The sequence below is a fragment of the Protopterus annectens genome, chromosome 12.part0 (genome assembly GCF_019279795.1).
Source record: "Protopterus annectens isolate FY-2018-M chromosome 12.part0, PAN1.0, whole genome shotgun sequence".
NCBI lineage: Eukaryota > Metazoa > Chordata > Ceratodontiformes > Protopteridae > Protopterus > Protopterus annectens.
This window is the reverse complement of record NC_056746.1, coordinates 965859963-965883567: the sequence shown is the minus strand read 5'-3', so window position 1 is coordinate 965883567 and position 23605 is coordinate 965859963.

Sequence of the window (23605 nt, the reverse complement as noted above, 5' to 3'; positions counted from 1 at the left end):
TCACACATACAGTGTTAAGTAGATTGCTGCCTATGTGGTAGTTCATGGGTACAGACTTTTTACCAAAGGGGATGACACTGCACTTTTTTGACATTGAGCTTGAGGCCATGGCTCTGACACCAGGCATTTGACTCAGCGAGACCCTTCTGTAGGATGTCCACATCATTTGGGGACTTGACTATGGCTCCTAGTTTGCAGTCATCTGCAAACTTCAATAGCCAGAGGCCTTCTGTGTTAGCCTGTACTTCAGAGAATTAGATACCAAACAGGAGAGGTCTCAGGATGGAACCCTGTGGTACTCCACTTGTCACTGCTTTGAGGTCAGATTTGGAGTCTGCAACTTTTATAGTGCGGTTTCTGTCAGTGAGCCAGTTGGCAACCCATCTTGTGACGTAGGGAGTTATACCTAGTTTAGTGAGTTTAGCTATAATTCCAGAATGGTGGATGGTGTCGAAAGCCTTGGCGAGATCAAGATAGGCTGTCTGAACCACCTTACCCTCATCTACAGCTTTGGTGACAGTCTCTAAGAAGTCTATCAGGTTCAAGAGGCATGATCTGCCTTTCACAAACCCGAACTGGGTGGGATCCAGAGTTTACCAACTTGGAGGTTACCAATGTCTTTGTTTATGAGTTCCATGATGATACATTCCATGGCCTTGCAGATCAGGCTCGTCAGGCTAATAGGTCAATAGTTCCCGGGATCAGTGGTGGCTCCCCCTTTGTGGAGTGGGATAACTGTTGCTATGCGCCATTCAGTGGGCACAAAGCCTAATGCGAGGCTATTATTGAACATGGTGCTTAAGAGGAGAGCCAGTTAGTTCTGAAGTTTGTGTAAAACGCAGCCTGGGATGTTGTCTAGTCCCATGGATGCTGTGTTTTTGGCTTTAGAGAGTGCAGCTTTTACCTGCATAGTTGTGATTACAGGGACACTGCATTCTTCCTGTATAGATATGGGCTTTTTAGGGGGTGGGGGGGTAAAGTTAGCACTGAACCTATCTGCCAGGATGTTGGCAATATCAGTTGGTTCTGTAATTTGCGTGCCTTTGTGCTGTAACTCAAAGCAGATCTGGGTGCTGCCATCAAGATTCTTGACATAGCTATAGAATGCTTTGTGGTTGTCCTTAGAATTAGTGGCAATTTTGTTTTTGTAGCTAGCTTTGTAGGATCTTATAAGGGATCTCAGCTTCTTACTGAGGCTGACAAGGGAGCTCCTCCACTCATAGTATTTTACTCTCTTCTGCAACAGTTTCTTCCTTCTGTTGTACAGTTTGTTTATGGCAGGGGACCACCAAATTGGCTTTCTTTTTTTGGAGGATAGCATCTTGGTTCTGTTTGGGATAGCACGATCCATGCACTCGTGTAAGTGCTTATAGAGTGCATTTGTGTAGGATTCAGCAGTTGTAACTGGATTGTCCATCTGCATGGGTGTCATGAAGTTCACTACTTCTGTCTTAAGAAGCATGAAGTTGGCTTCGGAGAAATGTTTTACCATGGTTTCCTTAATGGGGGGTGGGGGCGGGATGTGGATATCAAGGGTGATTAGCTTATGGTCGGATCAGACCAACGAGGAGTTGACTTCAAGTGTGGAACACCGGTCACTCATGTTGGTAATGACTAGATCTAGGATATTGTTGCCCCTGGTGGGGGTGTGGATAAGTTGATCCAGGGTATTGGAGTTTATGAATTCCAGAAAGTGTTGAGCTAAGGAGTTGGTACACAAGTAGTTTTCCCAGTTAATGGTGGGATAGTTGAAGTCACCCATTATTAGGGTGTTTGGTTGAACCCTAATATTTTCCAGTACATCAAGAAAAGAGGAGTTGGAATCCTGGGGCATGGTGGGGGATTTGTAGCAAGCTACAATTTGGATTACAGTTTTCCCCAGAGTTAGTTGCACTTGGATAACCTCGGATGCATTATGCTGAGCAACTAGCCTGGAGGTGTGGATATCCTTGATGAATATGGACACACCTCTTCCTTTGGTGTTTCGGTCCAGGATACATGGCCAAAAAGTGTGGTATGAGTTATAGCCTGGTAGTGCAGGGGTGCTCTCTGAAGCCTTGAACCAGGTCTCAGTCACTGCACAGATATCGATGTTCTCCATTTTAAGGAGTGCCTCGAGTGAGTGCATTTTGAGATTTAGATATTGAGTAGCATTACCCTCAGTTTTTGCTTGCCTGTTCCTGTTACGGTGGTGAATTTGTTATTTGAACCTTGCCTAAAAAGGCACTATAGGGACAGCAGGAGCCTTAGCTAGTATCCGGAATCCCAGGGGCGACAGGTGCAGGCCATTTGTGGCAAAGCAACAAAAATGTCTTGTATATTATAAGCAAACAAGCTTATATGGGACAATAGAGAGTCAAATACAACCTATCTCATGACTATTCAGGACCACTAAACATAAACAGCTAAACAGCTCATGATAATCGATGACAAGGCTTGGAAGACATGCCTACAAAATAAAACCAAGCAAAATCTTTAAACTTTCACACAACCTTGCAGTCATATTAAGTACAAGATAAAATCTAATAAGAAAACTTTCTATACCACTCTACAAGACACATGTCAAAATAACCCAAATCTCTTCTGTTTTTTTGTTTGTAACCTCTTGAATATTGAATGTATTTCGCAGGCAATCCCATCTACAAACAACCAAACAGACAGCACTGCCTATCGTCAACATCCATTTTGTACAATGCATAGCAAAACTTATCAATGAAAAAAACTCCCAACATCCTTCAGATTCTAGCCCCACAAACTACTTTGTCATGCACTTTCTTTATCATACTTACTGCCATCCTCAAAACATTCCACCGTATGTCTTCCTTCTGGAGACACAAAAACTGCTGTTGCTGCTCTAGCAAACCATATCTCTGTCTTAATAAATAGAGCGATTCGAGCAAAGTTTGTCCCAACCATCTGGAATAAAATCTAATATCACACCCCTGCATAAAGCTAGAAACTGCACTGACTTTTCAAATTACAGGCCCATAGCCATTATAACCCAATTATTCAAAATTCTGGAAAAATGCATACAAATGCAGCTACTTGGGCATCTTCAGAAAGCAATCTTCTCTTCCCAACCCAGCACAGTTTCCACCTATATTAAAGTACTACCACAACCCTTCTCAGCTTTGTTACTACCGTAACTAGTGACAGGAATTCTGGACACCTAGTTTTCAACTCTTTTTGCTTGGCTTATCCAAAAATGTTAATACTGTTTCCCACCAAAACCTTTGTCATAAACTTTCAATACTTGACCTGTTTCAGTCCTCCCACTGCTAATTTCACAGCTTTTTGACAAATTAATTTCAAGTAATCAAGTCACAAAAGGAATACTCCTCCTTTCTTGCAATCTCCATTGGTGTTCTGCAAGGGTCTGTTCTAGGTCTAATACTGTCTGAAATATTTATAAATGACCTGCGCTTAACAACAAAGCATACCAAGATTATTCAATATGCAGATGACTCTACAGTCATCTGCTCTGCTTATAAGTTTATTACAACTGGTAACTAGGGTCATTGTCATCCACTGAATCTTGGCTGGAAACAGCACAGCTGCTTTTAAATTCTAAACATACAGATTAATCCTATTCACTCCTAAATATGTCTGCAACAAAAAAAAAAAAATAATAACTTTTTACTATTACACCAACCAATAATAAATAATTAATCTTTTAAAAAAGTTGACATACATATGCTGCAAGTAGTTAAAAAGACTTCTCAAAAACTTGGCTTCTGTATAGAGCTAGAAATTATCTAAGTGATATTACTTAGAAAAAACTATTGCTTCAACATATGTACTTCATACATTAATATATGATTATTCAGTCTTAACGAATCTGCTAGCTAAAAAGGGGGGGTGGGGCTAGAAAAATGCTACAGCAAAATAACATTGGTAGTTAATCACACCTATAGATCCCACAATCGCATGGTCCTAAAAAACAACTGAATTGATTTATTTCAGCCCATGACTTACACAAACTATTGGATGTTAATAACCTTACATGTAAACCAGATAAATACTCAACCTTACTGAATATGATGCAGCTTTACTACCCAAGTCCGTATTCTACGTGAACGAAATTTCTACAAACTATAAATAAAGCTCCTAACACTCTATTCAAACTAGTTATCTAAGATCTGAAATTCCCTGCCTCTCTGTCTTAGAGATATAAACAACCTAAAATTAGTTAAATCTCGCTTATAATATTCATTTGCTGGTTCATGGCCATACCACTGTAAACCCCAGGATAATATCCACATTGTAACATGCTCCCATACTGCTGAATACCCCTAGGATAATATCCATGCTGTAGCATGCTCCCATACCCCTGTATATCCCCAGGATAATATCCACTCTGTAATGTTTTCTCTATTCTTCCTGTTTCACAGTCTTGTTGCACTATTGACAGTAACACTATGAATGTATCTCAGCCTCTGCTGAGCATTTTCCTGGTATCATAGGTTCATAGATTAGTACTAGGCTAACTACCCTTTCGAGCCACTTTAAGCCTTGCCAATTACCCCTTGTGAGACTCAAACTCTACACCTTATGTTTGTAAGGCAAACACCTAAACCATTGCGCCACTCTACCAATCCCTTTTGTCTGTAATGTATAATGGGAATTCAACTCACCTTCCTCAAAAATGACTACTTTCTGGAGGTGTTAAGAAGGAAATGTTACATCTGTAATTTAACTTAGGGATAATCCTCACCAGTTGAGAGGTTTGCATGACATATAAGCCGTAATCCACAACTTCAGGAATGTAACACATCATCAAATCTCTCATTCAGCTGTGTATTTCCTGGGTGCACCACAGAAAGATGTATCACACATGCATCTTGTAGAACACCTTGAAGGGAAGTCTTCACTGTCAACTCCTAATGGTTATGCATCACAAAAAATATTTAGGTATGAATGATAAGATGTGTGGGAGATCACTGTGGCAAAAGTGATACACTTGAGTAAAGCATCCCTGGATGACATAGTGTCAAAGGAAAAATCAAAGATCAATGCAGCCAAGGTTCAGTTAAGGTTCCTTTATTCTTGTACAAGGAGACAAAAATGCAGTTCAGAAGTTTGTCTGACATTATACAGGAAATACTTCATTATTATACTGTTTTGTAAGCCATTGCCCTCTAAGCTGACGTAATAAAATACAACTCTTAGTATTGTTCTAAGACAGGTGTTTACTAAGTTTTTCTGCTGATATAGCAAGTATAAACTTCCCATGTGAAAATTTCATAAGATATCAACGTGGCCTCGCTAACTGCCGGTCTGTAACAATTCACTCATATTTCAGTGTTGCAATTATTGATTCTTTCCTGCTTTGAGCATAAAGCATATTCTGATTTCAGCCTATAATCTTATCTACAGCTGCAATATGAACAAGGTTATTTGCTTAAGTCTAGTAACATTTCAGAATATATTGTTTGTTATTGTTTTATTCTCTGTTATATCGTTTTCTTGTCTTCATTTGGTTTTGATATAACCCTAATAAAAAGGAATTTAAAAAAAAAAAAAAAGAATACTGTATTGTTCCTTTTCCTAACATTAGCAAAATCATCTGTTTCTCAGTGTATGAACAAGGTCATTCACTGAGCTGACAAGAAGCAAAGTCAGAAAGTACATGCAATTATTTTCAAGCCTGTAGCAGAATAAATGTGTTAACCCTTTTAGGCTTCTAATGCAGCAAGCATAATGCTAATACATATATGAATACATGTTTTACTATATATGTGAATACATATTTCTCTCACACATAGGTATTGGCCATATGGATAGCAACACTTAAAAACAACACGTTGGCATGAGTGGATTCCCTACACACAGCTATGTATTGCATGCACCTGCCAAATGTAATAGCAATGGATATTGTCTGCAGCATCTGCAATTTATGTGTGAATTCAGAAATGATCCATCATAATGAGTTGCGCAGGACTACAGTATGTGAGATTGGCAGCAATGCATCAGTTATGCTCATGTGCACAGAAACTACAGCACTGCAAAGTCTAGCTTCAATGAGCAAGGAAACTGTCACTGTGATATTGTTCACATACCAAACAATACATGGAGCACACTTGCTGTCAGAACATATCAAACACAAGACATGTGACACATGACCATTGTCACCCTGACACTGCCATGGAAAATGTTATGTTGTTGTGTCTTTCGGCTTTTCCCGGTTAGGGGTCACCACAGTGGAACTCCGGTCCGCTAATGATTGGCAGTAGATTTTTACATGCCAAGTTGCCAGCTCTGATGCACAACCTTCAATGAAGGTACGCCCATTCATGCATGTCTCCACACAGAAGACGCTCTAGCTGAGAATCGAACAGGACAACGTCTTACTGTGAGGCGACAACGCTACTGCAGCACCACCACGGCAGTGCCATGGAAAATGTTATACTACCATGAAATCCTGACATACATGCATACATGTTCATGCAAACTATCAATTGGTAATATTGATGTGATGCACTGGTCCATGGTGGCTAGACAGTTATGTACTTTATTATGTATCTTATGTATTCTGAATGATTTTTTAGATACAATATATGTTTTTAAAATATGTATATGCATTTTTAGATAGGCCCAGGTACTAGGTAAATGTTTTTGATAACTTTTTAGTATGTATTCATTATTTTTGTAGCCTATATGTACTAATAGATGAATGAATTATGTATAAGATGCTTTCCATGCAGTTTTACATTTTGGGTTTACTTAGTGTCAATGAATTTGGCTATGTGCCTTTAAGCTAATTAGTTTGTTAATTGATTGATTACCCAGCTTGAAGGTATATAAACTGCACATTTTGATGTAAATTTTGTCTGATGAAGTAGCCTTGAGCTATGAAAGTGCTCACTTTGGAATAAAACTTTTATATGTTTTAGTAGCCATGGTCTAAAGCCTCCTTTGTTGCTTCTATCAATTGGTAATATTGATGTGATGTACTGGTACATCCATGATGTTGTACAGTAACACTATAGCTGTACCTAGAATACAATTGAACTTCATAGGTTTATAGGTGCATAGGCGAGTACTAGGCTAAAGTCCCTAGATCCCATAAAGGCCTCGCCATATTTAACATGACTTAGACATTCTTCAATAGCTGTGTGAAAAATGTTTACACAGGGTTGTGTCTGCCTATGCTATATTATCTAGTACCAACGGCCTCTATCCACTAGAGACACGGGCACAGCACCAGGAAGGCACCCTGTAAGACAGGCACAGATCGACCCTTAGTAATCTTTTGCAGATATAATACAGTGATAGGCTTTAAATCTTTCTGTATATGACTTGTTGTTTACACCATGTATCTTCATTGTGCAAAAACTCTGGGGCTGCTCCAGCTGTTGCAGATGTGTGTGATGAGGTACATGCAAAAGGGTGCACTGTATTCACTTATCGGTGTGATGAGGGCCGAGTACAATAGCATTATAATGTCCTTTGCTGTGGATGGCCTACCCATACTTATGAGTTGTGCCACATACAAGGGATTTGTCATCACTGTGGACACATGGTGGTCAACATTCCAATTGCTATGTAACTGAGTACCCAGATCATGTACCACCAGGTGCACTCTTAGGGATGTGCTGTCTGTATTGTAATTAGCTTGGCCATTTGCTTTTCAAAAGGGAATGATTATGCTTTTATTTTCATTTACAGTGTTTCCGTGTCTCTGGCACAGATAATTTTGTGCATTAATAGTTTCTGCAAGTATATCAATAGTGTTCGTGGATTCAGTGATAGTCCATATTTTGCAGTCATCCACAAAGCTGGTAAGACAAAGGCTGTCTAAGTTTGTCTTGCCTTCTGGGAAGTAAATACTGAACAGGAAAGGGCATAGCACAGAACCCTGTGGTACAGCCCTGGTCACTGGCCTATTGATAGTGGTGAATTCACACACTTCGACAGTACCTGTCCTGTCAGTGATCCATTTGGATACCCACCTGACAATGCATGTGTGTATGGCCATTCTGAGAGATGTAATATCTGAGTGTGGATTTGTGTCAAATGCCTTGGCCAGGTCTAGTTAGGTGGGATATACAGTCTTTCTCTCATCCATGCCCTTAGAGATCTTCTTGAAGAAGTCAAACACATTTAACAGACATGATGTATCCTTAATGAATCAAAAATAGGCTGTGTACAAAGTCGAGAGATTAGCTGTGTCCTTTTTGATAAGGTCCATGATGATCCCTTTGATTGCCTTACAGATAAGGTGAGTTAGGCTTATGGCTCTACAATTCTCTAGTCAGGTGATGATTCCCCCTTCTTCAGATAGATGACTGTTGCTGTGCACCCTTCTGCCAGATTATAGCCTGTCTGGAGGCTGTGGTTAAGTAGGAATTCAACTGTGTCTGCTAGGTCAGGTTGTGAATTATTGAAAAGGCAATCTGGGTTGTTGTCAGGGCCCATTGTTGCCTTGTTTTTAGGCTTAGAGAGCACACAAATGAACTGTTCTCTTGAAAAAGTAAGCCAAGTAATGTTTGCATGTATACTTTGAATGATGTCCAGTCTGGATAAGGGGATGATCCAAATCTGTCAGATAGCAGATTGTCTATTTACTATGGTTGAGTATGTGTTGTGCCATCCACAAACAGCTCTGTGCTTAGTGGTGTATTCCCCATATCATTTTGTACTTATTTAGAAAGTGATTTCTGACACTTCTAAATACATCCTTGGGTATGCATCACATGCCACACAGTGGAAGTCTTTATACAGTCATGCAACTTCTACCTATGTCACATAATTACATCAATTGCACATCATATGTATATATGTTTTTCACTAGAAAGCTGTTTAGCAGTGACCTGATACTACATATGGACACATTACAAATGAGGTGAACATGATTTATGCAAAACAATTACTGATTCAAATGCTGTCAGTCAAACAATGCTGCTGGGAACCACCTCAATAATCCTTGAGAACAGCAACACAGTTGTGCATACAATGAATTCACAAAGGCTGCAATCGAATCTGTAGTACTTATAGGTCTGTGTATATAAGAGCATTACAATGTGGATGAAACAAGACATTTGTGACAATGTAATCAGTATGACATTATATTGATGAATCTCACAGAGCATTTAATGATAGTAGGTATACACATGCACACCCATGCCATACTGCAAGTGTCACTGTGATGGTTGAATGAGAACTGGGTAGAATATTGGTATGCTCCAGTACAAAAACACATGCCTTAGTAAGGAAACAACATACACACCATAATCCTATCTCAACAGTCCTCAGGAGGCATATTACTACAGTTGTTAAGTAAGGATCATGTAGTCAAATGGCAGCAGTGGCTATCAGTCCATTACCTCACATCACAGATTGGAATATTCTGTTGTAGGGCTACTGTACATCCACACCTCAACATAGAGCAAATGTGGATGACAGCATCATTGACATGTGCAATCTTCATAGGGTCGTAGGACATTACTAGGCTAACCGCCAACATCATATATAATTCTGACCATTATAATGTAATTTAAACACTGATTTCTATATTGATATGATGGAAGATAGTAAGGGTATGTGACCATATGTATTTAATTGTATTACATACTGACTCTGACCATATGTGACTTGTGCATCATCCCATGACAGAATTAGCAATCATACATCCACTAGTCTGACACTGGCTTGCAGAGGGTCATGGAAGGACTCTGCTTCAAGATATGTGTATGCATTTTTGAGATGATGACATCCTCCAGTCTTCTGGATAAAAAATGTTATGTGAACAGAGTGAAAAATGGGATGTTGGATTCTTGGGGCTGTGTTAAAGGCTCACTGGAGTGGGAGTTGAATAAAAACAGATTCCAAAGATCATACAATGACCTTAATACACCACGAAGTAGACACACAGCAGTTGAACATATAGGTTCATAGGTGTGTACTAGGCTATTGGCCCTGAAGTCTTTACAAGCCTAGCCCATAGGATTACCCCGGCATCGTGCCACCCAACCTTAAGTTCCCAGTGCCTCTGTTGAGTAAAGCTACTGGAGTGATCCCTGGGGTGAATTTTCTATTTCCCATCCACTCATCAAGATTTCCTCTTGAAGAGGGCCAGTGAGGTGCTCTGCTTGACATCATACTTCCCAACCATACAGAATTACTCATTTTTTACTGAGTTTGGGGGTCCAAATGAAGGGGTGCCAGAATTCCCGAGTGGCACCCCTTCATTTCCAATTTTTTTGTTTGGCTTTTTAATTCTTTCAGATACCGCAGTGTCGGAGCTGACGTCATCACGTGCATGTCATTTCTAGCTGGTCTGGCTGCAAATGTGAGCGGGAAATCATTTAACAGCAGCAGCAGTCATTTTGGATTAACAAATGCGAGTGGGGAAATCATTTAGCAGCAGTCGGTTTGGATTAACAAATGCAGGAGGTGAAATCATTTAACAGCAGTGAAATCATTTAACAGCAGCAGCACTCATTTGGGGAAATCATTTAGCAGCAACACTTGTTCGTTTGATTTCATTTTGGAACAGCAGCAGCACTCGTTCATTTGTTTGGGGAATTGAATCAAGTGAAGTGGTCATTATGGACTCAAGTAAAGAGTGTGTGTGTGTGTGTGTGTGTGTGTGTGTGTGTGTGTGTGTGTGTGTGTGTGTGTGTGTGTGTGTGTGTGTGTGTGAAAATTCTCCCATGTAATACACCTGGTGGCTAGAGGTATTTCAGGCTCAAACCCTGTAAAAAGAGCCTAAAGTCCCTAGCCACTGCCATTTCTGAGCTTTGTCCAGATTTGTTGTGCTAAGAGTTGAGAAGAGCTATGGAGAGAAAGAAGTGAGAACAGAATTTGTATTCCTCCATTATTGTCTTTGTTGTTTGTCCAGTTGTTTTGTGCTAAGAGTTGAGAGCTATGGTGAGAAGTGAGAACTGAATTCACTAAATGATAGCCATTAAGTTTCAGTCTTCCCATCATTTAGGAAACTGCTGATTTGGCATAGTGGTATGTTGCTCTGACTGTAGTACATAGGGTCCTGGGTTCAAGACTTGCCAGTGAAATGCATGGTGGTAACACAACATTTTATTCTAGCAACTTTCCAAAATTATACAAGCAATGTTTAAAATGTGTCCCTGGTAAGTCCCTAGCCACCACCACTTGCGAGGTTCGACCAGCTTTTTTGAGAGCTATGGTGAGAAGTGAGAACTGAATTTGTATTCCTCCATTATTGGCTTTGTTTGTCCAGGGTTTTTTTGCTAAGAGTTTGAGAGCTACAGTGAGAAGTGAGAACTGAATTCACTAAATGATAGCCATTAAGTTTCAATCTTTCTTTTTTCAGCAACTTTCCAAAATTATACAAGCAATGTTTAAAATGTGTCCCTGGTTTTTGACCTTTTGCCCCCCCCCCAAAAAAAAATGGAAGTTGAAAATAAGTGCAAGAAGCTGTGCAAGATGCCTATGACTTACACTACTGTCATTATATTTATAGTGTGGGTGTGGAAGTAGACTTTTATGATGGAAATGTTCTGAATTGGGCAGTTTTTTCATTATTGGTTCATGCATTTTGTTTCATTGCCTACAGTATAGCCTACTGGAAAAATGTTCAAACAATAAATGTAAAATGTACTCTGTCTAGCAAGTGTGTTGTGTTATACAAGGAATATAACTTAATAAAGTCAGGAGGGTGTATTAAAGAAAAGAACACATGTATGTTTCTTGTTTTGTATGCAAGGGGCCAATGATTTGAAAACAGCCCAAAGGTAATCTTTATCCACCACTGGCCAGATGCATTTTCTTTGTATGTGGTGTGGGTTTCAATGCTATTTCAATGAATGTGAGTTTCAAGGGCAGAGAAGTTTTAATGCTAAGTCTATTTTCATTGAGACAGTATTGCTTTGTTTAGCAGTCATCTGTTAGTGTTTGTGCATTGTTGTGCTGAAAAATGTAAAAATAAAATCCAAATAATCATTGTAGAAGTAAAGCAGTATGCACACATTAGTGTTTATGGTAAATGGGGTGAAATCGCCAGGAATGGGACATTGGAATGGCTTTATGGGGACTCTAGTGCAATATTTTGATTGTCTGTTCTTCAGTTTGTGTGTGAAATTTGGTATCCCACAATTCCATTGGAGTGGGTGTGGTTACGTAATTATGTATGCAAATTATATGTTAATCAGCATACAGATTTGTACCTATTTTTCATGGGCCTTGTCCAGATTTTTGATGTTTCCAGGTTGAGAGGTATGCTTGACATGAACGGGAAGTCTGTTCCATAGCATGGGCAGTCTCTGAGTTATGAACCTGTCCCTCCAGCATGTTCTGTTGATTGTGGTAAGGAGTTTGAGTTCACTGGAGCATGTGGTGTGGAGGGATTGGGATTTCTTTAGATGTAGCATTTCCAACAGAGCTGGGTCAGACATGGCTATGTAAGTCAAGAAGAGATTGCCTCTAAGTAGATGATATGAGACAGAGAATAGTTGCAGTTTTTTGAGTCTGTCCATATAGAACAAATGTTTAAGGCTTAAGATCCTCTTTGTGAGGTACTTTTGTGGCCTCTCCAGTTGTTTCAGGTGTTTAGTGAGGTACATGCCAAATGGGGCATTGTACTCAATGATTAGCCTAATGAGGGAAGAGTAGAGGGAGACAATGACCTCTTTATTCCTGGATGCAAAACCCTTAGTAATGAGATGTGCTACATGGAAGGACTTTCTGACCACAGTGGCAATGTGGTGGTGAAAGGAGAGGTTGCTGTCAACCTGTGTTTCCAGATCTCTTATAAAGCCTTCTGTGTTCAGTGGACTACCATCGATGTGGTAATTCATGGGAACCCTATTTTTCCCAAAGGGGATGATGACACATTTTTTGGCATTGAGCTTAAGGCTGTGCTTCTGACACCAGTTGTTGGTCTCAGTGAAGCCTTTCTATAGGATGTCAACATCACTTGGGGAGTTAATAATAGCTCCCAACTTGCAATCGTCTGTGAACTTTGTCAGCCAGAGTTTCTTCATGTTGGTCTGGACTTCAGAGAAGTAGATACCAAACAGGAGAGGACCCAGGACCGAACCCTGTGGGACTCCACTTGTGACTGGTCGGCAGTCTGACTTAGAGTCGGTTACTTTCACATTGTTGGTTCTACCTGTGAGCCAATTTGCAACCCACCTAGTGATATAGGGGTTGATGCCTGGCTTAGTGAGTTTTTCTATGACTCCTGAGTGGGGAATGTTATCAAAGGCCTTGGCCAGATCATGGTAGGCTGTATGAATCACCTTGCCTTCATCTACAGCTCTGATGACTGACTCAAAGAAGTCAACCAAGTTGAGCAGGCATGATCTACCCTTCACAAAACCAAACTGTGTGGGATCCAGAGTTTGGAGATTCCCTATATCCTTGTTTATTAGGTCCATGATGATGCGTTCCATCGCTTCGCATGTCAGACTCATCAGGGTAATGGGGCGATAGTTCCCAGAGTTTGTAGTCACTCCTCCTTTGTGGAGAGGGATGACTGTAACAGTGCAACATTTGGTAGGGACAAAGCCTGAGGTGAGGCTGTGATTGAACAGGGCACACAGGTGAGGTGCCAGTTCACTCTGTAGTTCATGTAGAACACAGCCAGGGATATTGTCAGGTCCCATAGAAGCTGTATTCTTAGCCTTGGACAGTGTTTTAACCTGTGCAGCAGTAATACTGGGTGCCTGGCAGTCTACTGATATTGTGACTGGTCCCTTGAGGGGAGAGGGGTAAAGTAGGCACTGAATCTGTTGGCCAGTATATTGGCAATATCTGTTGGCTCATTATATGAGGTACCCTTATGCAGTAGCTCAGAGCAAATCTGAGTATTGCCGTGGAGATTCTTTACATAACTATAGAAGGCCTTGTGGTTGTCTTTACTATCTGTTGCAATACTGTTTTCATAGCTAGCTTTAGAGGATTTGATGAGGGATCTCAGCTTTTTGTTGAGGCTGATTACTGAGTTTTTCCAGTCTTTGGAGTTCAACTTATTCTGCATCAGTTTCCTCCTTCTATTGTAGTTTGTTTATGGCAGGGGACCACTAGATTGGCATCCTTTTTTTTTTTTGGAGGAGACTGTCTTGGTTCTATTGGGTATGGCGAGATCCATGCATTTGTGTACGTGTTTGTACAGTGCATTGGTGTATGATTCGGCGGTCATGCAACTGATCTCCATTTGCATGGGTGCCATGAAGTTAGCCACCTCTGTTCTTAGGAGCCCAACTTTAGCTTTGGAGAAGTTTTTCATTGTGGTTACTTTTGTGGGAGGGATGTGGATTTCCAAGGTGATTAGTTTGTGGTCAGCTCTAACCAGGGAGGAGTTGACTATAGCTGTAGAGCAATGGTCGCCCATGTTAGTAATGACCAGGTCAAGGATGTTGCTACCTCTAGTGGGGGTAAGAATGAGCTGGTCCAGGGCACTGGAATTAATGCATTCCAGGAAACATTGGGCAAGTGTATTGGTATATGAGTAGTTCTCCAAGTTAATGAAGGGATAGTTGAAGTCACCCAGTATGAGAGTGTTAAGTTGGACCCTAATATTCTCTAGGGTGCTTAGGAATATGGAGTGTGAGTCTTGGTACATGGTTGGGGACCTATAGCAGGCTACGACCTGAATTGCTGTCTTACCCAATGTTAGCTGCACCTGAAGTATCTCAGATGTGTTATGTTGGGCTACCAGTCTAGAGTTGTGCACATCCTTTATGAATATGGAAACACCACCACCTTTGGAGCTTCAGTCCAAGTTCTGGGGCCAAAAGGTGTGGAATGAGTTATAGCCTGGTGGTGCAGGGGTGCTTTCTGCTGCCTTGAACCAGCTTCTATACATGTGTAGGTATAAAAGTTGGATTCCATACAATGTAAGACTAGCACCACACATATGGCTGACTTTAAGAGCACCATGGTGCACTTTATAGAAGCTGATAGCATCACTGTATGCTGAGAAGTTGTTTGCAGGAGTGTCTTACATAGATGTGAGGTCACATCTTGGTGTAAAATTGTCACCAAAGATGAACACACACTCAAGTTATAGGCAGTGGGATTAGAATCCCTACCTAGCTATCTACAGAACACAGTACTTAATGCAACACTTTATAGCAGATGATATCAGCATTAGGTGAGAAGAAGATGGTAGTAAGAGTGTCTCACATGCTGTTCTAGTCTAAAGTGGTCTCCAGAATATGAACTAACTGAGCAAACATAAGCACACACACACACACACACACACACACACACACACACACACACACACACACACACACACACACACACACCACTTGACTGTAATGAGACTAGAACCCTTACCTAGCTATCTACAGAATACAGTACTTAACACAAGTGCTACAGCACAAGTCTGACTTCTAAACCGCTGCAGAACACTTTATAGCAGATGACATCATCAGTGTATGTTTGGAAGATGTTGGGAAGCCTGTATAAAATGTCTGTGCATACACTGTAAAAAGTTAAACACTCCATTAAATGCATACCATAGTATGTCACATGTTACAAACTAAAAAACTTCATAGGCTGATACCCTAATCAATCACAGTCTTAACAATAAAAATAAAACTATAATGAAATAAAATACAATACATAGTTCTGAGGCAAGCAAGAATATAGGATTCTCTATTACATAATATTTTGTATTTTATAACTATCAATTGGTTTTAAAAGATATAGCTGTTCCTGAAAAGGAACTAAAACTGATGACAAACTCTAAATATGAAATTCAGATTCTAATTTAAAAAAAACTAGAGATGGATACTGTGTCATTTAGGCCAGGAGTGTGTATGGCATCACATCTGAGCTGCCATAGCAGCTCCTTGTACTCAAGAAACAGGTCAATCGGCCCTTCCCTACTACCTTCTTTGTGCACTTGTTCTAGGACAGAAAACTTGAAGTGATGTTGTGGTAACTCAGTAATATGTTTGGCCAGGGCATTGTTCAAGTTGCCTTTCTTAATGTCATAAAGGTGCTGATATATACGTTTATTCAAGCTGTTGATAGTTTTACCAATATAAAATTGGCCACATAGGTTCATAGGTTCATAGGTAGGTACTAGGCTATCTGCCCGAAGGGATTTATAAGCCAAGCCAGAATGTGTTGGCTATCGCCGCCCACTTAAATTAGTTCCCTGTGCCTCTGTCCAGCAGAGCCATTGAAGTAATCCCTGGGATAAACTTTCTGTTTCCCATCCACTCATAAAGGTTTCTCTTGAAGAGGGTTAGTGAGGAGTTCTCCCTAATGTAGATTGGAATCTTGTTCCAGAGCATTGGAAGTCTCTGGGACAGGAATCTAGCCCTCCAGCACGTCCTATTTATTGTTGTGGTGAGGTTTAGATCACTGGAGCGTGTGGCTCAAGGGGATATGGTTTTCTTTAGGTGGAGCATGTCCATCAATTCTGGGTTGGACATGGCCTTGTATATCAGGCAGAGATCACCTCTGAGTAGACGGTATGCAACCAAGTACAGCTGGGGTTTCTTCAGTCGAGCTGCATAGGGCATCTGCTTGAGGCCAATGATCCTCTTGGTGAGGAACTTCTGTGGTCTTTCCAGTTGTTGCAGGTGTCTTGTAATGTACATCCCAAATGGGGCATTGTACTCTATGATGGGTCTGATGAGTGATGCGTAGAGGGGCCCAATGACCTCTTTCGATCTGGATGCAAACCCTTTTGTGATTAGGTGGGCCACATAGAAGGATTTTCTAACCACTTTGGCAATGTGATTATCAAAGGAGAGGTTACTGTCTACTTGGGTCCCCAGATCCCTTATTACGTCTTCCATATTTAGGGGGCTATGATCTATGTGATAGTTTGTGGGTACTTTGTTTTTTCCAAAGGGGATGACTATGGACTTTTTGGCATTTAGCTTGAGACCATGGTTTTGACACCAGGTATCTGTCTCAGTGAGACCCTTTTGGAGGATGCCTGTGTCAGCCGGAGAGTCAATTATAGCCCCTAGTTTGCAGTTGTCTGCGAACTTGGTGAGCCATAGTCCTCCTGTGCTTGCCTGTACCTCTGAGAAGTATATGCCAAACAGGAGGGGTCCTAGGACTGAGCCCTGGGGAATGCCACATGTAACAGGTTTAGAGTCAAACCTAGCTCCTGCAACTCTCACCATGTGGGTTCTGTCCGTGAGCCAGTTGGCAAACTATCTCGTGACGTAGGGGGTTATGTTCAGGCTGGTGAGCTTGTCTATAATACCTGAGTAGGAAATAGTGTCGAAGGCCTTTGCGAGGTCTAGGTAGGCTGTGTTGACCACCTTTCCCTCATCTATAGCCTTGGTAACTGTCTCAAAGAAGTCCACCAGATTTAGGAGGCATGATCTGTGCTTAACAAAGCCAAACTGAGTTGGGTCCAGTGTTTGGAGGTTTCCAATGTCTCTGTTAATGAGATCCATGATGATGCCTCCATAGCTTTGCAGACCAAGCTAGTCAGGCTTATAGGGCGATAGTTTCCAGGGTCTGTTGTGGCTCCACCTTTGTGGAGTGGAATAATCATTGCTGTGCACCACTCTGTGGGCACATAGCCTGTGGAGAGGCTGAGTTTAAACAGTGTGTTTAGGTGAGGGTTTAGTTCATCTTTGAGCTCATGTAGGATGCAGCCTGGGACACCAGGACACCATTGATGCTGTGTTTTTGGCTTTGGAAAGGGCTGTTTTAACCTGAGTGTCTGTGATTTCAGAAGCACTACATTCTTCTGGTATAGTTTGGGTCCTTTTGGGGGTGAGAAGGGGGTGAAGTTTGCACTGAACCTGTCTGCCAGGATGTTGGATATATCGGTCGGTTCAGTGTAGTTTGTGCCATTCTGCACTAACTCCGAGCAGATCTGATAATTGCCACTTAGATTCTTGACATAGCTAAAGAATGCCTTGTGGTTATCTTTGGAGTACATGACAATTTTTCTTTCAAAGCTAGCCTTGGATGATTTTATGAGGGAACGTAGTTTCTTGCTGATACTGATCAGGGATGTCTTCCCCTCTTGGGATTTTACTCATTTCTGTACTAGTTTCCTCCTTCTATTGAATAGCTTGTTTATGACAGGGGTCCACCAGACTGGTTTCCTTTTCTTGGAGGAGTGAGTCTTGATTTTGTTTGGGATAGCACAATCCATGTGTTCTTGTAGGTGCCCGTGCAGTGCATTAGTAAAGGATTTTGCAGCTTGGACAGTGTTATCCTTTAGCATGGGGGCTTTGAAACTTCCCACCTCTGTCTTAAGTAATGTGAAGTTTGCTTTTGAAAAGTGTTTCACGGTGGTTCCTTTGACCGGGGGTGGTGGCGGAATGTGGATAGCCAGAGTGATTAGTTTATGGTCAGATCTAACCAGCGAGGGGTTGACCTCCTGTGTGGAACACCGGTTGCGCATGTTGATGATGACCAGGTCCAGTATGTTGTCACCTCTATTGGGGGTGTTAACCAGTTGATCCAGGGTGTTTGAATTTATAAATACTAGGAAATGTTGAGCCAGGGAGTTCGTACTTGAGTAGTTCGTCCAGTTAATGTTTGGATAATTGAAATCACCCAATATCAGGATGTTTGGTAGTACCTTTATGTTTCCCAGTGTTTCCAGGAATGCGGAGTGAGGGTCCTGGGACATGGTGGGTGATCTGTAGCAAGCTTTAATTTGAATAGCAGTTTTGCCCATTGTTAGTTGCACGTGGATGATCTCTGAATCATCGTGCTGTGCCACTAACTTGGAGGTGTAGGTATCCTTGATGAATATTGATACTCCCCTGCCTTTTGTATTTCGGTCCGGGTTTTGTGGCCGAAATGTATGGTATGAGTTGTAGCCTGGTAGTGCTGGGGTGCTATCTGGACCCTTAAACCAGGTTTCTGTTACTGCACATATATCAATTTTCTCCATACTGAGGAGTGCCTTGAGTGTGTGCATTTTGAGGTTTAGACTTCTGGCATTGATCAGCATTACCCTCAGTTTGTTGTTACTTGTGCTATTTACGGCAGTGGGTTTGTCTTTTCAGCCTTGCCTAAAAAGGCACTATGGGGGTGGCAAGAGCCTTGGCCAGTATTTGAAAGCCTAAGGGTGATAGGTGCAAGCCATCTCTAGCAAAGCACTGCAGCTTGTTGAGCATGTCATCCCAGGCTGACAGACACTGGATCCCCTTTGAATGACACCAGAAGCTTCGCCAATTGTTGAAATTGATAATTTTTTTCTCTATACCATGGTATCATACTTGGGGAGGGCAGGATGGTACTCAGGGTCAGGGTCATACCAGCCTGGGCTACGTGATCAGAGAGCTCCTCCATATCTCTTTTCATGTAGTCCAGGGAGGTACGGCTCAGGTCATTCACACCAACATGGACAATGACAGAGTCATATTTGTACTTGTTCTGGAGTGACCTGAGTACTTGTGATATGTGGCAGATCCTGGAACCCGACAGGCAACTAACAGTAACCTTCTCCTTGTTCAGCCTAGTGAGTGTGACGTCAGTGTGCCTGACTATAGAGTCACCTATTACTACTGTGTTGGGTATGTTATTTTGCCTTAAGGGCTGTGATTGTGTGGCACACTGGTTTTGTGAAGTATGTGTTTCATGGTTTGTGTTGGGGGTGGAGGTTGCTTGGATATCTGCTTTGGAGGTCTCTGTTGCTTTTGCAGACTTTTATTTAGAGCCTCCGAGTATGTTTTTGTGTATTTATGTGTGTTTTTTGCCAGTGCTGGTTTCATGGGTCTATGTGAGACTGGTGGTGTGATGCAAGTAATTCCCTTCTCCTCTTGACTGCCTGGTCTAGTCTTGGGTTGAGAGACCTTAGCCTCCAGTTTGGCTGTATAATTGCATCTCTTGCATGTATTAGTGTTTGGTGGAAGGAGGCGAGGGTTGTCTGTTTGCATGAGGCAATTGTAACATTGCCTCAAAATGCCCAGATTCTCCAGTTGGACTGGAGAGTACACCTGAAACTACCATTTGGACATGCCTGGATAGGTACAGTGAACTGTTTTACTGATTGGCTGGTAAGGTCAAATAGAGAACCCTGTCCTTCTCTACAGTATAGGGGGGTCTAGTGCTAAGGTTTATTAGTGCTTGCTATGAGTTTTGGGCAAGTACAGTGATGAGACGTGAATGATTTGAGTTCTTAATCTGAAAGTTTGTCTAGTTCCAAGGGAAAAATGAAAGAGTAGACTTTGTGGAGCCGGGAATAGTTATACCCTAGCTAACCGGCGCTGCCCGGTGTGCAAAACCACACAAATGTGGGTTTTATAGCAGGGAAATGAAAGAGATAAAAATTAGCCCAAAATGGCCAATAAACTACTAATTTCTGGGCTGAAACCACTCCTCCAGGGACAGATAGGCTGCTCAAAGCTCCTTCTCTCACAGTGAACAGAGAAATTTCCTTCTATCCAAGTAAGGTATGGGCAAACACAGAAACTTGTAACACAGCCCTGAATTCAGCATTAACCTGAAAAATGGACTAAACTAGCTAAGAAAGGTGGGAAAACAAGTATTTGTTTTTTTTTTTTTTTCAGAAAATAAAGCAGATACAACAAAAAAAAACACTTTAAATGCACAGAAATGGCTATCACACTTGAGTGTGTAGCCTACAACAGTTAAACAGGTAATTTAAACACAAAAACGACTTTGTTAAAGTGCAGGCAGTAAAATAAGTGCAATATGTAGCTGAAACAAGCTTTTTAAATCACAGAAACTCTAGAAAATTGGAATTTTAGGCAGAATTAGCTAAAGGCAGCAAGGAAAATGCAGAAAATGATACTTAATCATTCCAAAGTCTGTCTTTTGTCTCTCTGCTGCTGTAGAACTCTGCAGCGCACCAGGCAGGAGCTTGCTGAGCTGTACACTAGCACAAATACCTTGCAAATGCGAGTTTTATAGCAGGGAAATGAAAGAGATAGAATTAGCCCAAAATGGCCAATAAACTACTAATGTCTGGGCTGAAACCACTCCTCCATGGACAGATAGGCTGCTCAAAGCTCCCTCTCTCACAGTGAACAGAGAAACTTCCTTCTATCCAAGTAAGGTATGGGCAAACACAGAAACTTGTAACACAGCCCTGAATTCAGCACTAACCTGAAAACTCGACCGAAAACAAGTATTTTTTTGGGGGGGGTTGTTTTTTACAGAAAATAAAGCAGATACAATCAAAAAAACACTTTAAATGCACAGAAATGGCTATCACACTCGAGTGTGTAGCCTACAACAGTTAAACAGGTAATTTAAACACAAAAATGACTTTGTTAACATGCAGGCAGTAAAATAAGTAAACTATATAGCTGAAACAAGCTTTTTAAATCACAGAAACTCTAGAAAATCTGACAAATAGCTATGTATACTAAGCATTTGCTAAGGCAATTACATCTCTGCTTTAAGCATACATTGCCATGTCCCCTTATATGAATGTTATCAATTTCAATGATGAACGGGCACTGTGGGCAGCGTCCACATTTGTTCATGTATCCTTTTAATTCCTATGGCCTATTCCTTTCCAACAAGTTCTTAATGCAAGAATCTCTTTTGTATACAACACATGGTTTTTCCCCTATCTTCTTTTTGCAGTTGATTTCGCTTGTTAATATGGTCCAGTTGTTGTACAGGACATCACTAATGTTGTAGAACAGGGGACTAAAAGTTATCACCATGGCATCTGAAAAGGATTTTGTCCCTCTTCTCTCAGTGTCATTTGTTGTTGAGGCATCCCCTGTTGTGATTAAATCATGTAGTACCCCTAATAATGGGACAAAATATACCCTTAATCTTTTTTATTTGACTTCTTTTAAGATGGGGTCCACAAAGGGACCAGGGTATCCTCTTCTAATGAGCATCATCCTCAACTTATCCATCTCTTCAATAAAAGTTGTGTGTTCACTCACCATTCTTGCCAATCTGACCACCTGTCCTTTGAAAAAGGATTTCTTTTGGTGTACAGGATGGCGACTGTCAAAGTGTAGTAGGGTGGTAGAGTAAGTGGGTTTCCTGAACAGAGTTGAAATAAAGGTGTGATTAATCATGTTTTTGTATATGGAAATATCTAGGAAGTGAATAACATCTGAATTGACCTCCACGGTAAGTTTTAAAAACTTAGTGCTAGAATTCAAGTAGGCAAGGAATTCATCAATCTGTTCACATGTACCATCCCAAAATATCAGTAGGTCATCCAAATACCTACCATAAAATCTACAATGCTGAAATAAATCACAGCTGAATGCCATAGTCATTTCCCATTGTGTCAGGACAATGTTGGCAAACAGGGGGGCACAAGCCACCCCCATTGCAACTCCCACTCTCTGTTTAAACAACTGGTTTTCGAATGTAATGAAGTTGTTGCGGAGGATAAGCTCCATTAGTGTCCTGTACATAAATATCCTTGAGTGACTGGGTGAGGTGTTCATACACAAATAGTCATAAAACATCATGATACTCTCCTCATGGGGAATAACTAAACAAATTCTTAATATCCATGGTTATGAATATAAGGTTGTCAGAATACAAGTTACCTTTTATTTTTTTGAGGCAATTCTAAGAGTCTTTTAACATATGTTGGTGTTAGTCTAAAACATGCTCGAGGTGAAAGTCAATAAATTTGGCTAAATTGTGTTTTTGAGTCCTTTGCATCCCCTATTCGGCCTCAAAAAGGGGGTCAACTAAACTTTTATGCATTTTCGGGATGCCGAAAATAGTAAGGGTACGAGGGTATTTTTGTGGGAGAAAGTCAAGTTCACTGGTGGCGATTTGGTTATTAAATAGTAGGTCATTCAAAATAATGTATTTTATAATTTGTTTTTATAATTTATTTGTAGAATTAAAATTTGTAATTTATGAACTATGTTGGAACATATACATTTAAGGGGAGGTTGGCATAATGGTTAAGGTGTTTACCTTATAGACACAAGGTGCAGGGTTTGATTCTCACTTGGGGTAAATGGCTAGGCTTAAAAATGTCCCGCAAGGGCAGTTAGCCTAGTACTAAACTATGAACTATGTCAATATACCTGTATGAAATATGTAGCTCATTAACAGATGCTTTTATATAGGAATCACTAAAAAGATGCATCAGCATGTTATCTGTATAAGTATTTTGATTTATAATAACTAGTCCCCCACCCTTGTCAGGTTTCATCAACCTGATGGAATTACTGTTGACTATTTCATTCAGTAGTTTGTCCTCTTCTATTGAAAGGTCGAGCATAAATCCACCTTTTTTAATGCTGTGTAAATTTCTGATCTGTTCCATGCATAGATTCTCAAATACATGTGGGGTGCAAGGGTGGGTTAAATGTACTAGTTTTTCTGCAAGCAAACATCCTCCTGTCCTGACATTCGTTGTCAAAATAAAGTCTAAAGTTTAATTTCCTAACATAAAATTTAAGTTCAAGCAATGAACTTTCCACTCTAGGTTTTTTTGTTGGTACAATGTTTAGGCCTTTCTGAAATCAATTGGCCCATTGTTCATTAACGCCAACTTCACTAAAATTGTAAGTCTTAAAATCACTGTGCTCATTAATGACAATATGACACACATTGCTACACACATTGCTGGTACTTTCCATTACCATTGGTTCATCACCCCTCTCCCCCGCCCCCTGTAAGGCCTGCCCCTGTTAGGGTATTGGTCTGAAAAATTCCCATTGTTCATTCTCCCCCAGTTGTAATACTGTTGTTGCTGGTTCTGGAGGCA